Source organism: Poecilia latipinna, unplaced genomic scaffold (assembly GCF_001443285.1).
Source record: "Poecilia latipinna isolate Pla-1442-1.1 unplaced genomic scaffold, P_latipinna-1.0 Scaffold1067, whole genome shotgun sequence".
Classification (NCBI taxonomy): Eukaryota; Metazoa; Chordata; class Actinopteri; order Cyprinodontiformes; family Poeciliidae; genus Poecilia; species Poecilia latipinna.
In genome coordinates, this window is record NW_015113683.1 from 107,169 (window position 1) to 128,522 (window position 21,354).

Genomic DNA, 21,354 nt, shown 5'->3' on the forward strand with positions numbered 1-21,354 from the left:
AATTTTAACAAATGCAAATTATTTAAAGTAGCATTATGGTCAACAATGCGTGGCTGCTGTTGTAGGTAAAACTGACTTGTACTTTAAATATGCTGTGGCCAGGGGGATAAACTTCATCACAACCTATTAAGGTGGAAGAAAAAAGATGTCTCTTGTTTACAAAATAGGTTGTATGCGATTTGGAAAGACATGCGCATTTAAATATTATCCGTTTTTGGGGAGGCGGGAGGGGTTTGTCAGCGCAGCAACAATAACAACGTCCATTGTACATTCTCTATGCAATACAATCAGTATTTATGCCTCCATCTAAAATAAACGACTGATTAGAGCTGGTTAATGACAGTTAATTTTCCATTCATTAAACTTCTATTCACGGCCCCAATTATACACTAATGACTGATTCAGAGTTCTAATTAACAGTAGGCTTTTTTTTCCTTTTTTTTTTTTTTGCCGCCTTGTCATGAAGGACACCTCCGCAAAAGTCGCTATTTATATGTGTCTTTGTTGATCAATCTTATTAAATGGCTTTAAATGTTTGTTTTGGTTGATTAAATATTTCACTGAATGCTAACTCCTGTTGTAGTTCTTTATGGTGATAAGCAACTTAAAAAAAAAACGCCTAAATTCATTTAGCAACAATGAAAGATGTTTATTTGCAAAGTCGTGAAAGCATGTCTTTGAACGTCGCACTAGCACCAGTTGACTCCGCCTACTAATGGGCTAACCTGCTAGCTCACCTGTTTCTCATCAGCTCATCAAATCACAGCTTGACAAGACAAACAGGACTCTCCTCAGGTAACACATTGTTTGCTCTGATTTGAAGTATTTTGACGAGATTAATACAGTTTAGGATAAGACTAATATAAGAAAATATGGAAAAAAAAGTGAAGCTCTGTATCATTTTGGAAACATTTTTTTTTTGAGAGCTGGGTTATTCCTTTTATCACACATTGAGATCTGCCACAGCAGCAAAGAATAGATGCGATAAAAACGGCAGCATGAAATCTGTTGGCGAACACAGAGGCAAATCTGCCCCTTTTGTTGGGAATATACAATAAACAAATGCATTTATCCGATACCTTTCAAAGACGTACCAGAAAGCACTAACAGCGGGTTTTTTTCTTCTTCTGTTTTCCAACCGCAAAGTCATGCAGAGTTGTAAGATTCCCAATAAAGGTGGCTCAACTTCTGCCTAATGAGAATTATAAAATATTCAGAGGCCCAGCACCACTGCAGATTTAACGCTTGAGATAATTGAGACAGAATTCAGAGAAAGAGCAGGAGGCAAAAAAATAAAAAAAATAAAACAAAACTATCCTTTCATGGGATGGTTGGAGAGAGATGTTAAGGGTTTTTTCCTGCGTAACATCCTGCTTCCCTTTTGCCTGTTCGTACTACAACGCAGTATATAATACAAATCTAAAATACTCTGTTTTGTGTTTGTCTAAAGACGACTTAGTTAAAAAAAAAAAGTGTGTCTCAGGATAGTGACATTACAAAGAGCTTCCACGTGGTTTCGTTACCCAGTGGATCTGAAGCGTGGTTTATCCTGTGGGGTGAAAGGCTTTGATTGAACAGTGATGTGCTCAACTATTGATCCGGCTGACTGCGTCTGATCTTGCTGGTTCACTGAAAGCATCATTACGGGCTCGCTGGTGTGGAGTGCTTTGCTGAGAATACCGGCTCTGCTCCGCTTGGAGAGTTTGGTGCACCCTGAGCGGAGTACGAGACATTAAGAAAACGTTTTTTTTTTTTTTTTTTTTAAAGCCCAGTCTTTTCCATTCACTTTTCTGTGTTGCTCTTTTGGCAGCAAACATCAGAAAAGCCTTTTTATTTTAGAAAGAAAAAAAAAAGCCGAATAAAGTTCTATAAAAGAAAAGACAAGAATAGAGGTCCGACTGTAAAGTGCCATTAGGAGATGCTACTCTGAAAGCACAGCTTTAGGTTTGGTCGTCTGACAATCCCGCAAAATACAAATGTAAAGACCAAAATGATGTGATGTAATGCTTTCCAGTCACTTGCATTGTGTTTTAGGCCTGTCACGATGTCATCTGCAGGATAATTAAGTCCAGTAACTTTGCATGTTAGGCATTCTGAAAGCTTGTGCAAAGTTGTGCCTCGATAGCCCTGCTTACTTGTACTCGGCTCTAATTAGCTGATGCAACTTCATATTTATGTAGATTTACACTTGCAGGAATCCAATTATGACTTACTGAAAACCAGGACAGCTCTCAGACAATGTTTACGGTAAGGTACAACTTCTTAGCGAAATTACAAGATGACACAAAGGTGCAAATTGAAGTAAACATGGCATCCAAGAAATGGGTGCGGCATTTAGAAAGAGCTCTTTTGATTATTTCAGTATGTTTCCCTAGACGCTTAAGTGTTTTCAAAAAGTTTATCGCCACAAAAAATAATGGACGGTTCCCTCCAAGTGGCTCCCTATAACCAAGAGCCGTTAGACTTGATGAAAGCAAATTGATTCTCAGAATGAGAAGTGTCTCCGTGAGATTACCTTAGTCATTGAGAAGACATGCCTGTTATTTTTGTTAATACGTTTTATATGACAAGACAACAGGGCACAGATGGTGCTTCTGTCTTTCACAGCCCCTTAGAAGCAGCGAAGAAGGAAAAAAACGGTAAATTAAAACCAACAAGTCCAGAAACGTGAAACGGTTGCTGCAGATTTACGAGAAGCGGCAGACGGATGTGGTTAAATCACATCGGGAGTGAAGGGGAGCCGGTTTACGTCTGGGAAGAATTTAGTTAAAAGCAGCTTTGTACAAGACATTCCATCAATGTTGGGAATTTATATAACCTCAGTACTAGTGCTGAGTTTGGTTTTAGATAAAAATAAAAATAAAAAAAACTGTAGAAGTTGGATTGACAGCCGTCAGTCTTACTCTGTCTGCTGTTGAAAATCAAAACCTTGTTTTGTTAGCTTGACTGAACTAATTATTGCGATTTTGGCAATATCTGTTGAACACGTATATATTTTTTATGCGATTGTAAAGGACAAATAAAAGAAAACGGAACAGTAATCCGTCGGAAAACAATATTTAGGTATGGAATACCAGAAATCCTGCAACTCTAAAAGGTCGAAACCTTATAAGAGGACGAGGGTTTATCTAAGCTTCCAGAAATTTCTCCTTTGCAACTCCAGTCCTATTACACAATTAAAGCGCTGAGATCTGATCTGCTGCTGCCTGCATAATGAGAAGCTTATCTCAGTGTAGATTTCCTGATGGTCCTAATAGAGCTCAAGGTCCGCCCAGAGAAGGACAGCTTATCTCCGGTCATTCTCCACCGTTATCGGCTCCAGCTAGCAGAGATGAGGAAACAGACTTATTTAGAAAAACTGAGAAAATTTAGCGTTTAATTGAAGTAGATCTGTTCATTGAGGGGGAAAAAAGAAAACGGTTCCATGTTAAAAAGTAACCACATAAAAACATACACAGCATAATACAGGATCTTGTATTATTCATATAATGTTTATCGACCTATTTTCTGCCCGACGTTCCCATAATTTACCTTGGATGTCGATTTATTTTAAAGTCCTGAAAATGTCATGTCATCGAACAACTTTTGCAGGACGCTTGGAAGAGAAACGGGCCCACAGCATCACAGATTATCCACTATGCTTGACGTCGGGCGTGATGTTTGTACTTGCAAAGCTCAATTTGACTTTTCAAGAACTATAAGTGACATAAAATGCTTCTGAACAAGTCAAGATGTGATTGGTTTGTTGCTAGTGAAATAATTATTTATCCATCAGCCTCATCCACTATAGTTATGTGAACTAAGAGTTATTTTCCAATAATATACATTCAACTGATGGCACTGGGGAAGCAGATTCTTTATGCATACTTATAAATAAATCTCTGTTTCCCAACCAGTTAAATTTGCTACCTTTCTGTGTCTTTTCACACATCGATCTTTGTCAGAGTCTGTAGGTCTGTCGAAAGAGATGAAAGCCAAACTTTCTGAAATGCATGTAGTCTATAGGTAGGGAACCCTTGAGCTCTGTGTTACAGATAAAAGGTTAGGTCCAAAACTCAGGACAGGGAAGGTGTTCTCTAATGATAGGCCTTTTTACTTCAAAGCCGTTGAGGCTGGCAGGCTGCAGCAGCTCGAAACGTCCAAGATGGTTTTTTGTTTTTTTTTTTCCCCTTTTTTGGCAGTTTGACAAGTGAAGGAGCAGGCTTGTAATGATCCCAGAGCTGCAGAAAGGGACAGGTTAGCAACAGAAAGCAGAAATAATGATGGCCAACAAAGCAGGGCTGGGCGCAGAAAGCATCCACCCCTGGGAAGAGGGGGGAAAAAAATCAGGAAAATATTGGGGACTCTTCTCGGTGCACGTCTGTTGGCCAAAGACACGACAGCTGAAGCGTTTTGTGCTCTCTGAAAGAAAAGCAAAGAAACGCTTTTGTAAACGGGTCAGTCTGAGCAAAGACTGATCACTTTTTCTCTGTGGCACGTATCGGTTTGGTTTCGCTGTCCCTCCTTCTGACTGGCTAACGATGTGCAGAGTTCAAGATAATGCTCAAACTTGGCAGAGAGGGAAAATACAATATATTGAAGAGTAAAAAAGGAAAAAAATCAATAAAATATGCTTGTGGAAAACACCAAAAACCGTAGTAGGCTGTTTGACAACATGACAGAGAACTGTATGCTTTGGAATTGATTCTGCTAATTAACTGTATGAGACAGCAGAGCTTTCTGAATCTCTACTTAATGTCCGGTCAATACAGACCAAATCTGTACACTCCATGTTTTGCTTTGGGCTCTCATCTTGCCATTAATCAATAAAACAGTTGTTGTGATTTACTGTAACACTCGCATTTTGCTTATTGCTGGACCAAGCAATATAATTCTCAGTGGGGAAAGTCTTAAACATTGCGGTCAGTTGGGAAAAGTAAAGTTGAGTGAACCTTACCTTTTGAATAATCTCTGCTCCCAAAAACTGCAACACCAGAATAGTCTTAGAAAAACTATCAAGCAATATAGTGATCATTCACTTCTTTATACGTTTGTGTTATGTAGTGGTCATAGACATCATTCATCATCAATTATATTTACTTCGCTAGGCCATTGCCTTCCTGCGCATTTCCTCTCAGAGGAAAAAAATTCTCACTTTCAGCACAGTTTGGGCTTTCCTCATTGACTTGGATTCTCTCCAGTCAATTTTTGACTTAAAGACGCTTAAAAACACTAAGTGAACACGACAGCCGCCTCATTCGGATTGGCGTTTCTCTCTTTGCAGAGGAAGATGATTGTTTACAGCGCAGGCGATATCCGCTAAGCTTCTTAGTGTTTAACTGTCGCATTATATACGTCGCGGGCAAACCTGAGCAACTGGGTAAAATTTAAAACCTCAACAAAGTCTAAAGCTCCAGGAAGTAATTGTTTCAACAGATGAGAGCCCAGATTCTCTGGACGAAGCAAAATGTGGCACAAGGGGCTGGTTTTTACCAGGCTAATATCAACCATGACAGAAACGGAAACGGAAACAGGATACTAATACCTTTAAAGTACTTTGTAGGAAGTCCCCCCCAAAATTTCACCTCAATTTTTCCCTACCGTGTTTGCATGATTCCATTTCTCACATTTGTTCTTGCTTCGAGAAGAAAGAAAGAAATTCTGAGTTGTTAAAATTAGCAAACGCTGATTTCACCAATGTCACAAATGTCTGGAGTTGGGTTCATTGGTGCTGAAGTCGCACATTAAGCTACACCCAAAGAGCCACGACAAAAATAAAACTAAATGCCATCTCATTATTCTGTGTGTCAAAAAAAAGAAACAAATGAAATAATTCCACTTATTTGTAGTTATTTCTTATTTGTTGTCTAGTAACACCGTTCCTTCCCTGTTGGGCCCTCCATTATAAGGTAATCCACTCATTCACCTTCCTAAATCTCCTATACAATAACCTGAGAATTTTCCTCAGGGTGCTGATTCCCTGTTAACAAGCAATAAAGTACAGTTGAGCTAAGACCTTTAATCCTTCAATCCTTCATTGGCAATGGAGGGAAGGGTCACCTAAGGAAAGAAGAGGTGGGGGATTAAATTTTTTTCTTTCTTTCTTTTGCTTTTAAAGCTGTACTGTCTGTGTCCTTCCATCTCGGCTTCCCCCTTACCTCAGAATCACCTGAGCCATATGTCCGCATCATGTGTCGACACATAATTTAAATGCAAATGGCTAATCAGCCCCTCTAGCCCGAAGCTTCACAGGAATCAGACATTCAACAACAGACATTCATTCCGTTATCAGGTATACAGAAAACTCAGCTTCACCACAATCAAATAATTAAACTTGCATCTTTATGGGCCTGTGCCCGAGAGTAATGTTTGTTTCGTTTCCACGTAGACCCATGCTCCAGTACGCAGTGATTTTGTGCAGAAAGCATTATTTGAAACAGAACCCAATGTCAGAGAGTATGTCTCGTAATGATCTCCAGAGCTTGTTGTTATCGGAGTTGGGGAATATTAAAAAATATATATCTTAGCTTGAGATGCAATACTTTTTCATTTCTCCACGTTAATTACATTTTAATGCCAGCGTAGGCATTTAACCTTTTCCGACACCGATACATTAGCCGCTCTCCTTGTTCGGCGTAAACACCGGGGAATAGATCCTCGGAGCCACACCAATTACTGGTCCTGTGTGAAGCCTCCTCTGCCATCCCAGACAGCTGGGGGAGAGAGAAAAAGAGTATATCGCACTGGGAGCTGCTGTACATGGTAATAAGCAGAGCAGAGTGTTGCATTGTTATGGCTCTTGTATCGAGATGCTTCTCATATTTAGAGGTCAACTTTTGTTTATTATTACCTTAAATATCCTCTCTTTCACGCTGAAAGCTGACGCATTAATATTGAATAGAAAAGTGTTTTTAGACGTGCTCTGACAATGACGGATCACGCGGCGTAAAGCAGACAAGACAAACGGCTAAACGACCCATCTGACTCAGCTTTATAATACGAGAGAACTGAAAGATATTAAAGCATTCTTGTTTTTTCTTTTCTTTTTTGGAAGGAGGGGCCATAAGGTATGCAGTTATTATTCAGAGAGAGACGAATCTCTTAAGCAAATCCCCCTGTGATGAGTGAACTCGAGCTCAAAAGGCTACAACAATTCAGCTCGAGGCTTCGTGCGTCGTCTTGTTGAATAATTGCCCGATTTCTGCATTCATTGTACCCTCCGCGGTCACGCTCCCAAAGAAACGCGATGCTTTCGGTGTCAGAAAAGACAACGTATTCATGTCGGTGCTTCAGGCATGTTGGGTGGTACGGACAGTAGCTGTTTCTGAATCCGTATTCACAAGTCATAGAGGGTCACTTCCACCTGTGTGTTGCCTTTTCCTTTCCCGGTCTTGCGTGAATTCCTTCACGAATATTACTCGATTAAAAACAAGGCTCTGTAAGTGCTATTACAGTATCAGTTTAATGGCGTTTCCCCCCGTCTTTCCGCAAGTGAACCAATCTGCGCTGTATTAGTTCTTAACTATAAAGGTGTCCAGTAAACAGTAGGTTATCTTTCATATTCTGAGTCATTGTAGAGAATCAACCCAGTGGCAAGACAGCTTACCAGCACATATTAGCCAATGCTAGAAGCTAAATAAACAAATGTTGTATAATCGGTGAAATTTATTGGTGCTTTTTTAAATGGCGGTCATTTATAATAATAACCAGCTGATTGTTTCATCTTTTTTTTTTAACACCATTTTGCCTTCCTAAAATTTGCATTTTTTTTGGTGGTAGTGCGGTCTGTCTTGACATGTTTGGAAAATGTCACATACCGAGTTTTTTATTAAACAGCTCAATTATTTTTAGTATAACTAATTTTGACTAAAGATGCAACCCACAGAGGGTTTTTACTGAATTTCAATCACAGCAAAAAGTAGAAAGATGGAAGAAAAAAAGCAAAGAAGTTCCAAACATGGTAACCTAACGGAACAAACACATCAAATTCAATTTTTATTTATTTATTTATTTACAGATATGCTCACTGGTATTCTGGTCTCATTTAATTTACACTTAGGCTGTAAACTTTCAAGACAAGAAAAAATACAACAAAATTTCAAAATGTGCATAGAGTGCACATCTCAGTAGCTAGCCACTGTTTTTCTCTCGTCTTTTTTCCTTCACCACTCCATTGTTTTTATAACTCATGTCAACTTTTTTTTTTACTTGTCAGCCTTACTACATGGCAAACAATATCATACCTCTAAATCTGACATGCACATGTCAAATGAAGCTGAACTAAATTGGAACATCAACATAAATTTGAGGAAGTGAAACCCATTAAGATGAGCATAATGAGTGTGCAATTCATAACAACCAGATTCGCTGTTAAGTTGCTCCCATTCCACTTTATGAAGAAGCTCGATGGAACAATCCGACACATCACAAAGCTAATAATTCACCTCAAAATGCTCGAAAGCATTGTGTTGTCGAGGTCCCGTCCCCTTTTTTTTTCTTTTTTGTTCAGTACATGGTTTTTCGCAGCACGTTTGTCAAAATGCATATCCTCCTAAAAGTGTTCCGCAGACACCTCTATCCAAGGACAAATCAATTAGCGGCGAACGACAGGCAGACCGCTTTTGAAGGATGTCGGTGCCTGTGCCTTAGGTGAGAGGTATTGGCTGGTGGAGAGCAACTGTCAAGTAGGATACTCGTCTAAGTGATTCCCACATGTCATCCCCACACACACTCCTCCGCGGAGCCTCCGCCAATATCAGACACGCGTTCCACAAAGAAGCCGCTCACAGGATGCTGAAATCAATGCTGAGAGAAGCAGAGAGGTGTGAATATTTCATAGGCATATTATCAAACTGAATCGCAGATTAGCATTCCCTCAGAATTACCCCAGGTGATGTCAGGGAGGCGCTGTGCAAGGAGCTTCATGCAATTTAATTCATCTAGAGAGCGAAAAAAAAAGGGGGGGACTAGAATGGAAATAATGATAAAACCAGTTCTGTTATTCCTTGATTCCACTTTTCAAGAGCATTGCCTGCTTAGTGACAGTAGATACTGTTTAAGTTATTAATACCGGTTGAACATTTTGACATTGTCACATTGCTATCACAAGATTTAATATCTTTGCTTAGGATTTTATGTGATTGACCAAAACAGAAGGGTAGATAATTAAGCTGGATAAGGTTAAAGATTTATCTGAAAAAAGTGTGAATCCAGATTCATGCTTTGTAACTACAGTTCTCTTAGGGTGTCTAAAAACTGAAATCTTCCATTTTTCTAAAAAGTTCAATTGGATAAAATTAAATTGTTCCACTGCATCTCTGGTTCCATCTTTAGGGTTGCTATGCTATCCATTGTTTTTTTTTTTTTGGAGTGTAGCCGCTTTTCTTCCAGTATTGCCCTCTATTTCCTGTGAACTCTGAGCTGGTACTGAATAAACGCATCTTCACAGCACGATGCCATCGCCATCCTGATTATTTACTCAAGGTCATGTGCAGTGTTAATTTTACACCACCATTTCCAGTACTGTTAATTTTACACTACTTGCGACTTTTTTGCAAGTGGGCCCAAAAAGTTGAGCTTCGATCCAATCTTTGAAGAGCGTCTTGTTGCACAAGTTTACCGTAACTCCTGCATGGATAGTGGCAAACTAAATTTTCATGTTCGTATTTATTCCTGACTTTGAGAAACGTTCAATGACTATGAATGCTTTTTACATGAAATTGCTTAATTATACAAGCCCAAACCACATTCTAACAAAACTTGTGAAGAAAACTTAAATGAGAGAGTTAAACTGCTTATCCACTGATAACCCAGATAACAGTTTGGTTTCTTAGCAATTAAAAATAGCCTGAGCAGGTACAAAGGCGACCGTTTTGTAAAGCTGCGTGAATAAAGATGAAAGATATGGTTTGCTGAGTGAAGGAGGTGTTGGTAAAAAGCCCAATTTCTCCTACTCGGCAGTAATTACGGTAGACAAAGACCTGGCAACGTCGGTGAGCATGTGGAGACAAAAAGGACATTGTCAGTTTTGAGACAAAACGGCAACCTGAGAAAAGGAGAAACTGAATCTAATGAGCCGATGCAAAAACATAAAGAAGCGGATGTTTGTGTTTCGCAGATATACGGTTAAAGTTTGTCGACTCGCATCGCTTGCCCATTAATGCATCACAGTAACTCTGCCTGATGAATGGCGAACATCCAGTCATGGAGATGGACTCGGCGTAGATGCCAAGAAACGATCCTAAAGGCCTGCTAATTGAGATTCATGACTCCAAATACCAATCAGATAAAGTGATTAAGGCCTCGCTTGTCCACATCTTTAAATTTGCAGCTTCCCCTCCCAGAGCATCATCCTCTGATAGTTCATGTCTCATCATTTCATTATTAATCTCGTCTTTGTTTTGGAGCTGTGTTGCTCCCAGGAGAGCTCCGAGTTGATGCAATTAGAAGCTGTAATTACTTCTCTGTAGAGCTGTAGATCTCAACAATCTATATCCGAGTGTCTGCTCCAAGCACACAAGAAAGGGACTGGTGACGCTGCGAGCATTTGGATGCCGATTGCTTTTTTTTGAAAATGTACATGTACAAAAATACATTCAAACACAAAACATAAAAAGGCAAAGACTCTAATTCCTGCCAGGCTGTCAAAGTCTGGTAATTCACTGTAAAATATCCAAAATGTCTTTTGATATTTGTCACTTCACTCGCCACTACGACGTGCTGTCAGTTGCTCAAGAAACCGTCTGCAACGTCCTTTAGACACTTGCGATGCCGTCACTTATTCTCCAACTGTTCCTAATCCAGACGTTGCAGCACCTTGCCAAAATGAAATATTTTCACATAACTGGTCTACCCATCAACCAAATTATGTCCAAATCCAAATCTGTATATAAACCAAATGATGGTCAGATATATTTTCCTGTCACTACAAATCCGTTTCTTTTTGTATCTTGACTGCAACCTGAGTTGGGACACAATTTACAAATAAAAGTTTTAATAAACTTGTATAGTAGCTATGTGAAAAGGGGACAAAGAGAAGGGAGGAACAAGAAGGACACATTAGGACAATGATAGGGGAGTTGAACTCCAGAAATATTTTTAGTTTCATACTCCCATACTTATCCAGACTTGGGGGGGGGGGGAACCTGAGATCAAATTCCATACTTTTGTAGACTGTATAGAAACCTCGTGAGCTGGGAATCAGTTCACCAGGATGTGGAGAAGATAAGTTGCTCACATTGTCAACAGCTAATTGAGACATGGCTACACACCGAGACGGACGGATAAAGAAATGAACGTCCACAACTGAGGTTCGATGGTGGACCAGGAGGAATCTCAGCAATAACCAATCTGTGATAACATCCTCAAGGTCATCCTGAATGATAACTTCTTAATCTCTCTACAGTGACACCCTCCGTTCTCTGGCTATCCAATGAGAGGTCCCGTGTTCAGAAGGATTCATTAATTAGGTTAATAACTCAAAATGCTAAATTAATTTAAGATCCACTGCAATAAAATGTGTGTTACAGGGTTGGACAGAGTTCAGCCATTAGCCTAATGTTCCTCAAGATAGCTGGAGACTCCCCACCCCTCACCGCAACCCCCCCACTTTTTCAGGGAATTTCATTTTCTTCTTTGGTGAGATTCAATTTATGATTTAATTAAAATTTTGCTTCGAAAAGACGCTCTGGACTGAGCCCTTTTCAACGAAGTCATCAGCCAAAAAATGGAAACTTGGAGACGATCATAAATGACGCACGCCCAGCAGTAGACTGTCGAAGCCTAATGAAAATAATAATAATAATTACATTCATAAATATCATATTTGTGTGCTTTTTCTCCCGCCAAAGGGGAACGTAAACACAAACACCATCCTAACGTAGATGATGTTGGCAACTTCCAATCGTAACTCGCAGCAAAGTGACAGTAAAGTTGTGTTTTCAAAGTGTTTCATTCTGTTCTGATTGAGTGTCACCAAAAAAAAAAAAAAAAAAAAGACTCTCTGCAAGTGGGAGTCCTATTTCAGCCGTCATCCAGTTATGATAGCCAGCGCTGATTAAAACCTTAAATTTTGATAACGGCTGATGTGTAGTCTTGGCCCTGAGATTAAGCTGTCACCGTGGAGCAAGGCCGCGTCCGTGAGTGATACCAGCCGCTTTAAAATTTGTCGACGCGTTTTCGGCGTCTTATGGGTTCGACGCTGGCAGATCAAACAAGCAGAAGCTAATTTATTACCAGATGTTCATAACGCGCTGCAGTACGTCTTCGGGTCAAATTTATCCGCACGTCCTAAAAGGACGGAGCACTCGGACCACGTGGAGTGAACAAGCGTGTTGCTGGGGGAGAGTCCCACTCCCCATCTGATCAAGTGCAAATTAAAACGGTCTAAAGAAATGGAAGTGCCAGCAATGCATCAAATCTGGGCCAAACACTTAATCTTACACGTAGCAATTAATTGATCATGAAAGGTAAATAGTCTGTGCATAAATCACTGTCCTAATCTTGCTGATTTCTTCAAACGCCCTATAGAGTGACTCCACTTTGCTGTTGGAAGAAGCAATAAATTAAACCTCTTGACGGAGGTAACGGCTGCGATCAGTTGCATCTCGTTTTTGCAGTGGTCACGAGAAGCCCGGGATAGGAAGGCCAAAATGATGGTGGAGCAAATGCCATCCGAGTCGAGGGGAGGATTAAATGCTATTAGCAGTGAAGATTGATGGGTGCCAGGAGGACTTTGGAGCAGAGGATAAGAACAAAGTATGCCGAAGTGCAGAGGGGCAATGGCGGTCAACTTCAAACTAATCTGGAAAATAAAAATCAAGCAGTCTGATGGAGACTTGCCAACATAAGCTTTAAAGAGAGAGAAAAAAAAAAAAAACATTTTGAACTGGCAAGAGACATGATCTTATATTTCACTTCCTCCTCCACCTTCACACAGCCTGAATCCATCTTTGAGGGGCATGATTATGATTTTTCTAATCATATGCCTTGTCAGATTTCCTTTCGTTAGGAAGCGTCGTTAGTCCGGCGCGGCGCTTATCGGTGACTGATCCGAACCGTCAGCCTCATATCCTGCCTCGCTTCCTCCACTCGGAACAACGGGGAGAGCAAAAGCTCGATAAACACCGCTGATAAGCACCCACCGGGCTGCCGTAGCTTGGACCACAGCCAGGGGTGGTTGTTCTCATCAATGTCATTTTAACAACCACAAAGCAGCCGGCGATGGAACACGTCTGACGGTAAATCGTCATGCTGTGTCGCCTCAACTCCGGCTGCAAACGACTTTTCACAGAGACGCGTCATTAAAACGTGACGCGCTCATGTGTGTTATGAGCATGAACTAATGAAAAATGCTCACAACCTGTTCACTTAATGAACATTTCAAAATCTTCGTTTGGCGACAAAGACTTTTGGGGGAAAATCCCCCCGCTGATGGGGGTTTTGCGCTCTGAAATGGGAGAGAATCACTCTGCTGCCCTTCCGTTGCTGTTTTTTGAAAGTAGACATTTTGCTTTGCTTTAGCAGAGCTTTTCGGGCTTTTCTTGTGTGGCCAGGCAGATCAATAGGCTCACTATAAAACGAACCCAAGTGTGAATTAACACACTGGGGAGCAACACAGCAGCGCAAGATCCATCAGGGTGTAATTTGGACAAACACACTTCTGCTGCCTGAGTGCTGCTGCTGCATGAGTAGACAAGTAGTTAGAGGTGTAATTTAATACATGTTTTTTTTTTTTGTTTTGTTTTTTTTTGTATTGGAAAGTGTTTTCAAAGCAGTATTTAAGCATATTTTATATACAGTGGATCCCCCGGTGTTCACTGGGATTAGCTATCTTAGCTATTTATGGTAATCGGCGAATAGCTAAAAGCTAAAATCTATAAAATCCTCATCTAAAAACACTTAATACCTTAATATGAATTAATATAAACAGTGGAAACCATCTTAGCACTATCTTAGAAGCCAACATCTACAGTCGTCCTCATTTCCACTCTTGACAGCAGGTCACCACCAAGGAAAACGAATGCCACACCGAGGATGTGAGAGTAGAATAGCACAATAAGACCCCCCCTCAATCTGTTGTTGCACCCTGCTGGTCAGCTGGCTGAACAAAAGCTAATGCTCTTCTTGCTTTAAAGAAGGAAGTCAACTGTTGGGAATGGTGTTAGAATTATGACTCGTGCTAGTGTGAAAGTGGTAAAAAGATTCAATTGTTTTTTTGTTGTTGGTTTTATGTTTTTGAGGACAGTCATAATACTAACAGATTATTACGATGATTCATGCCTAAACAGGACTTTAATAAAAAAAATAACCTTTAAAACATCCAGGAATGCTACTGTGAGTTTCGCTTCACATTTTTAACTTTAGCTAATATGAACCAGCGTATGCCATTAGATGCATATGTAACAAAAAAAAATGCAGATTTTAGCACTATTTCAGTTTTTTGATGTAATAGTTTATTTTAATTTCCACAACAGAACAATTCTAAAAGTATCTAACATTTTTAGGTACATTTTGCTACAGCAAACATTGATGGCAGACGTTGCTTCCGATTTTTGGCACAACCAGTTGTTAGCCACCTATCTTTGATATTAAAATTTCTCTTTTGAAAAGGCAAAAACAGAAGAAATTTGCATGACTAGATTTTATTTTTACAGCACTACATGTTAAAAAAGCAGACTTTTGCTTAGCTGTCTATTGGCTGGTATTCTGCAGAATCATGTTGGACCTAGAAATCGCTATTGCTTTGTAGTTCTAAAAAAGTAAATGTATTAAAAAAAAAAACACTCCGTTTAAATTGATGAACTACTATGGATGTAAATTTGAGTTCAAGCTGTTGACTCCTTCTCAAGCCCCATGCTTTAATAACTCAACAGTTTCTCTTAATGGGTTTCTTTTTTTTTTTTTTGCATTTAATTGCTGCTACGACTCGCTAAATTGCCAAAAATATTAACAAAACGTTTAAATAGCGCTTTTTTAATGTGTGGCTCGTAGGTGGTAGCTATGTGAGCGGTGTGCCCCGCAGGCAAAAAAAAAAAATCCTGCAGCTGACCTCCCGCTGCACACTGATCACATACCACCCGAAGTCTCGCTGGCATTGTGGAATATTTATAATTAAAGATAAAGCTGATGGTTGCCTGGGCAAGCATGAGCTCAGATAAAATTACATCCCCAAACTTCCTTTATTGCAGGATATAAATATGGAAAGCGTCTTGGGCAAACACACAATGGAGTCTTTAGAGCCTAAACATGTGTGAGCACAAACAGACCTGTGTGTTGACGCAAATACATACACAGATGAGACGTGTCGCGAGAAACGACACACTTGCAAACACACACGAACGTACGCACGCAGACAATAGCCTCCAACTCCCCTCCAGCCTGGCAGGTAATTGCTGTCTACGGGGGGACAGGTGCCTCTACAATGGAGCGCCAGTGTCCAGACAGGCTCTATTCACTGCCACTGTAATTACCTAATTGAAAAGCCCACAAGGGAAGGGAGAGGCGATGTGTGTGTGTGTGTGTGTGTGTGTGTGTGTGTGTGTGTGTGAGAGAGAGAGGAAAAAGGTGTGTTGAGAAGAGTGTAAAAAGTGGGGAAAGGAGAAGATAAGCTTGCAATGAAACCTCCTAGCCGTCCCCTTGAGCGCGCGCACACACACACTTCGAGTGACTATGAAAGCACATCTGCTTTCTATGACATTTGTTTGCACAAATGGATAAATACTCACATGACTACACACACACACACACACAGGGAGCCTGACATCTTTTCGGAGTCGTCTCACTCTGGGGGCCAATATCTCCAGAGCGGACGGCGAGGGCAGTAACGGGGAATCTATTGTTGTGCTATGAGGATAAAAAAAAGGAAAAGAAAAGGAAACTGGGGGGGAGCGGCAGCAGAGGAGGGGTCCAGAGAGGCAGAAATATCAAAGCAGCAGGTTCACTCATTTCTGATGACAGATTCTCCCATCTCAGCAGCCTCTTTGCTTTGGCTTCAAGTTTCTTTCACATCTGTAGAGCAGCTAGAGCACCGGTGATGCAAGAGTGTGTGTGTGTGTGTATGTATACACATACACATATTGAAAGACACATGCATGCAAATTTATACCCGAGCCATCCACTTGTTTACAATGACACACAAGAACGTAGATGGCTGGAAAGTTCTGCTGTTTGCTTCCACTTTCTGTTCGGTTGCATCATGTCGATCTGAGTTCGAAGCCCTAACCCCGTCATCACGAACGCTAAGCTCCCTCCGTGGCTCTGTAATGACAAACCAACTGTCACTGTCTGTTTGGCTGAAAGGTGTGGCTTAAGTAGGGGATTAGTGGTGCAGCATGGGCAGCTGCCCAGGGTGGCATTAAAAGGGGGTGGGCATGAACACCAGCTCTCTCTGAAATGAAAAAAAGAAGCAATTTTAATGTTGACGTTGCACTCTAAATGATGCAAGAGATGAAAATGTTTCACTAAAACCGAAACAGGCTTGTGATTGTTTAGTCCAGCATCAGGTACTGATGCAAAGGGGTCACAGAGGGGTCAGAGGGAGAGCATAGAGTTAAGTTAAGGGAGGATTCGAGGAGTGATGGGAACCTGTGTGAATTTTAAAGGTCAGGCTTGGAGGGGGTGAAGTGACATAAAAAAGAACATTTTTTTTATCTGAGCACAAAATTAATTTATCAATAAAAATGTCATTGAAATTGGTCTACAAAAGAAGACAGAAAGTTTCCTTTGACGGAAAAGGAGGAGGAAACAAAAACTCTTTAGGAAATTGCCAAGAAAAGTAAACTCAGCGAGGGGGGGGGGGCATCCGCCTCAACCGCTGAGGGTAAGGCGACAGGAAAAGGAGGGGAGAAAAAAAAATGGCAAGAGAGAGACAGACAGCAACAAACAATAAGAAAAGAAAAAAAATCCTAGCATGCCATCAAGCTGGCAGCAAATCTTGGAAAAATACAACTCAGGAACAGAAATATCTTCAGAAAGGTACATGGAGAGACAAAAAAATAATACACGGGGAATGTACGATTGTAATCCTGTCACTCTGGACCAACAGCACCATAATGGTCCCCCAAGTGAGTTGTAAGTTTAAGTTTCATCAAAAGGTAAAGTTTTATGAGTAAAGTGGACTTTTGACTTTTAAACCTGAACTGGGAGCTGGTCTTACAGCAAAATGACTTGTTAGGGAAAAGCTTTGTCCCCTGTTAAATTCTTCTTCTTCTTCTTTTTTTATCAATTCTTGGAGCCTCAAATAATCCCACTGGCCAAGAATAGTATTGGATAACACAGAAGGTGGTGGAGCTGTAGCAGAGCTTTGAACTTTGGTAGTAAAATAATAAAGTGTTAAAAAATATATAAATCAGCTTACTTTAGTCACTGTCTGGGGGAATTGTGGCTCTGCAGCTCAATGATTGACCCTTTAACATATTTCTATTCTAGAAAACTATAGTCCATGAGAATCTGCAGACAACACATAGTCACCAATTTATGGTACCTGCTTCCTGATTTTAAGAGGTTTTGTTGCTCACATGTATCGGTAGGACCCTCGTAGCCTGAACGTAACATAAAGGAAGGTCTGTCCTTTCTCCCCACTTGCATGTTTTCCTGTTTATCAGATACGGCCCCTCAAAACACACCCGACCTTTTCCAACCTTAATTTTGTTGCATCTCTGCAACCCGGCATACTCGGAAAGTACTTAACTTTGTGCTTCATGGGCTTGGAAATGTTTGTCGCATTGTAACAACCTGATTTCCAAACACGAACGGCTTGTGGAGTGGAGTAAGGCAGAGCGGCTTAAGTCCTTGACGCCAACAATTCTCGCAAAACGTGACGAGAATCTGACTTTTTTGAAAACGCTGCATTCCTCCAAGTAAAGATCCCAAATACTCTCTGATCAATGTGCAAATTAGGGTTTTTTTTTTTTTGTGTGTGTGTGTGTGTGTTTAGAGTTGCATGGAAAAGTTCTTCCGCAGATCAGGATGAGAAATTGGGTCAGAGACCAAAGCAGAAGAGGCAGCATGGGGTCGAATGAAAACTTAAGGCTTTGGCAGACATTAGAGGGAGGACAGCAAACGCTGATGATCTTCCGGAGCTGGATGGGCATCTCCTGGCACGGCTCCTTGTGGCATTTGCGGTGGAGAGAGCCTGTCAAACATGCACAGTAAACAGTCGGCGGAGGTAAATAAAGCAATCTGCTTGTGACGACAGTCGATTCCTCTGTCCGTCTTTGCGCTGCGAGAAAAACGCTGCAGCAAATTCAGTTTCAGTTGGGAGCAAAGCTGCGCTTTCCGTCTCTCCGGGCATCAAACCTTCCCCAGGAGTTGCAAACATGTATAAAATGAGTACAGAACATGGCATCCTCCTTGTTGGGATGTGGAGGAGGGGGTTGTTTGGGCCTCTCATCTCCTGCAGCTTTGTGACATGCAGACCCTATTACAGCATGTAAATGACCCCCCCACTGTGCGATCTCGAGGCATACAGTGTGACAAACATGCTCGCATTTGCAGAGTTATGTGTGGGTTGCGTGTCCTTTACCTGAGCCTGTATGAGGCTTGTGCTGTCAGAAATTGGGCAGGTGTCATGTTTTTCTTTTTTTTTTTAATTTTTTTTCTTTTATGGGAAACATGAAAGTGCACATGGGAAAAAAAAAGCAAACACTACAAATATTGCTTACACGCCAAGTTCGCTGAGTGAAATGGTTTCGACGCAGTTTGATTGGTAATTTATTGTCTTATAGGCCAGAAGTGAGTCATTAAAACCTTATTTGAGTTTGAGGAACAATTGGATCTCAGGCAGAGCTGCTATTGTCCTAATTAATATTATTTTTATGAAATAATGACAGTGTGATGAAACCATGGAGACCAGTCTGTATTTGTTTTTTCTTGTCTTTCTAGAAACGTTTAGAATTTTTTTTTTTTTATTGTATCATTGCAGCGTTATTCTAAGAGGAAAGTTTATGCATTTGGAATTGACAATTATGCTATACATTAGCTATTTAAAATGATTTTAAACAGCTCCACTGCCTTGTAGTACCTGTTTTATTTTATTATTTTTTTTGGTTATAGATTTCTTGACATGAAAATGGAGGCAACCATGGCAGAAGACGGCTTTTTTCACCAGACCAAGGTTCAACATACCTCCTTTGCCAGCTGACGATGTATGAGGCTCACCTTCGTATTTTGTGACTAAACATGAAGTATTTGTTTTTGAACACAACCGGACAGCAAAAGTAGTAGAAATTGTAATAAGTAGCTGTTGAATTGATCATCAGAAGCCGTGAGATGTTGTTAGAACAGAATGATTGCCCATTTACTTTACATCTGAAAGGAAAGCGCGTATTCTTTTTGTTATATCTTAACACTAACGCAGTAATGGGAAAATTTCCACCTTAACATTAAAGCAGCCTGATGATGCTGCACTCATCCGCCTGTAATTCAACACAGAGACAAAGTCTGTTTCTCTAAAAGGACCTCTCTTTTTCTCCGCGGTTGTTTTTGTGCCATGAATGGGACCATCTTTGCGACAGTGGTGGCTTTACACTGTGCCATCAAAGAACACATTACGTGTTTGCTCCCCCTACCCAAAAAAAAAAAAGAGAGCTAGAGAGAAAGGCCTGTTTCTCTTTTTCCTTTTGATGATGTAATTTTGAGAGCTCAACTCTGTTTTCAGTCAGCCTCCAAAAGATCGAGCTCCAAAGCCACAAAGCACCTTAATTGCTGTATCGGCTACGACAGCCTCTTTCTTTCATCACTAACACTCTCCATCAGCCTTTTCTCCGTCCTCCCGCTACTCGCTCATCTTTGCTCTCCACTGACAATGCCGAAAAATGGCCAACCTCACCTGGATTCCACCCCCCCCCCTTCGCATTATTTCTTCCTTTTGTCCTTCACAAACACACACACACACGCACGCAGACACGCACCTACACACTTGCGTTCAGCAGTTGTACAACGTTCCCATTTTGTTTTTTTTCCAAGCATCTTCCACTCGACCCGCTCCGAGAGCTGGAGGTCACGTATTTATTTTAGTTTCTCTCGGAGCGGGAAAAGAGACGGCACAAAAGAAATCCAATCTGAGTAAATTTATCACGATATAAAAACATGTGGTTTCAGGGAAATTAAACCTTGGAAGATGAACTATTGAAAATCTGGCTGCGTTCAGCCCCCTCCCCCCACCCGAGGGGACCCGGAGTGCTACACGTTGCTTTAAAAGCACACAGGTCAATAAAGGTAATTGATAAGCTTTCATATGGATATATAGTGATGAATGAGGGACGTTTATGGCGTAATGAATCAAACTAACTCTGGAGCCATAAATGGACAACGGTATGCCGCGCCATAACGGGAATAAGCATAAACTCATCTGCTGTAGTCAATGGGATATCAGAGATAGGGCACCTATAGGGGGGGCTGTGTTATTGGTCCATCACTTACACTTTATGAGCGGCTTGGAGCCGAGGCGCAAGGAGTGTTGAATTGGGTGGCCTAGTCATAGATTATCGGCGAAGTCATTGATCTGTCAGAGACGGTGTTTGAAACATGGCATCAGGCTTCAGCCTAGAACTTTTATAGGGCCAACAGAACATGTTGTTTTACCAAGAAACGGGCAGAAAAAATAAAAAATAGTCTTGCTTTAAAAGTGGAATTGTGCACTGCATTTACAATACCATGCAAAAGATACCTTTCTCACATATTTGTGATGAAATGAGTGAAGTGAATTTCTTGTCTTACTAAACATTCTTAATGATATTTGGGTGTAAGCCATTCTAACACATGATTATAGTTTGAGCTTTACTAGAGCTGCACAATACAAGGCAAATGTGTAAGGACAATGGCGTTGGATCATGATCATCTCTAAATGAAGTCATTCCACTGTGGCTTTTGCTGCATTTTTAGGATCGTTACGCTGCTGGAAGGTCAACCTCCAATCGTAGCCTGTATTTGGTTCCAACCCTCATCTAACCAACTCTGGCCAGCCTCCCCGACTACAGAAAAACATGGAGACGGCTACCGTTTTTCACAGGGAGCATGGTGTGTTCAGAGTTGGTTTTCAACCACGGTTTAGATATCCCAACATCAAGATCTCCCACCTGACTCTAGAGGTCTTTGCAGCAGGATGGTCTTTTTGCCCATCCTGCAAAGCTTAGGTTGACTGTACACCAAAAATACTTCTTGTCGTACAGTGCTCCATGAGATTAAAGCTTCAAAAGTGCTTTAAAGCTTTCCAAAACCGTACCATTGATGTGTTCCCCTTGGTCTTCATGATGCTAATTTTCTCTCACTGTTCTCCAAAACCTTCACATAAAGGACAGCTGGATTTATATTGAAAATAAACAAGGAGCTAAATACTTTACTTCTTATGGATGCATGTACAAAACAACAACAAAA

The 21,354-nt window shown here is 40.8% G+C and overlaps 1 protein-coding gene across 1 annotated transcript in view; it reads left to right on the forward strand.

Annotated features, from left to right (window-relative positions):
• The first annotated feature begins 726 nt into the window (after positions 1-726).
• pphln1 (periphilin 1) overlaps positions 727-21,354 on the forward strand; it is a 67,485-nt gene continuing 46,857 nt past the window's right edge. The window contains exon 1 of the mRNA XM_015051806.1: positions 727-795. The gene's annotated coding sequence lies outside the window, so the exon portion shown is untranslated. The remainder of the gene's footprint in view (positions 796-21,354) is intronic.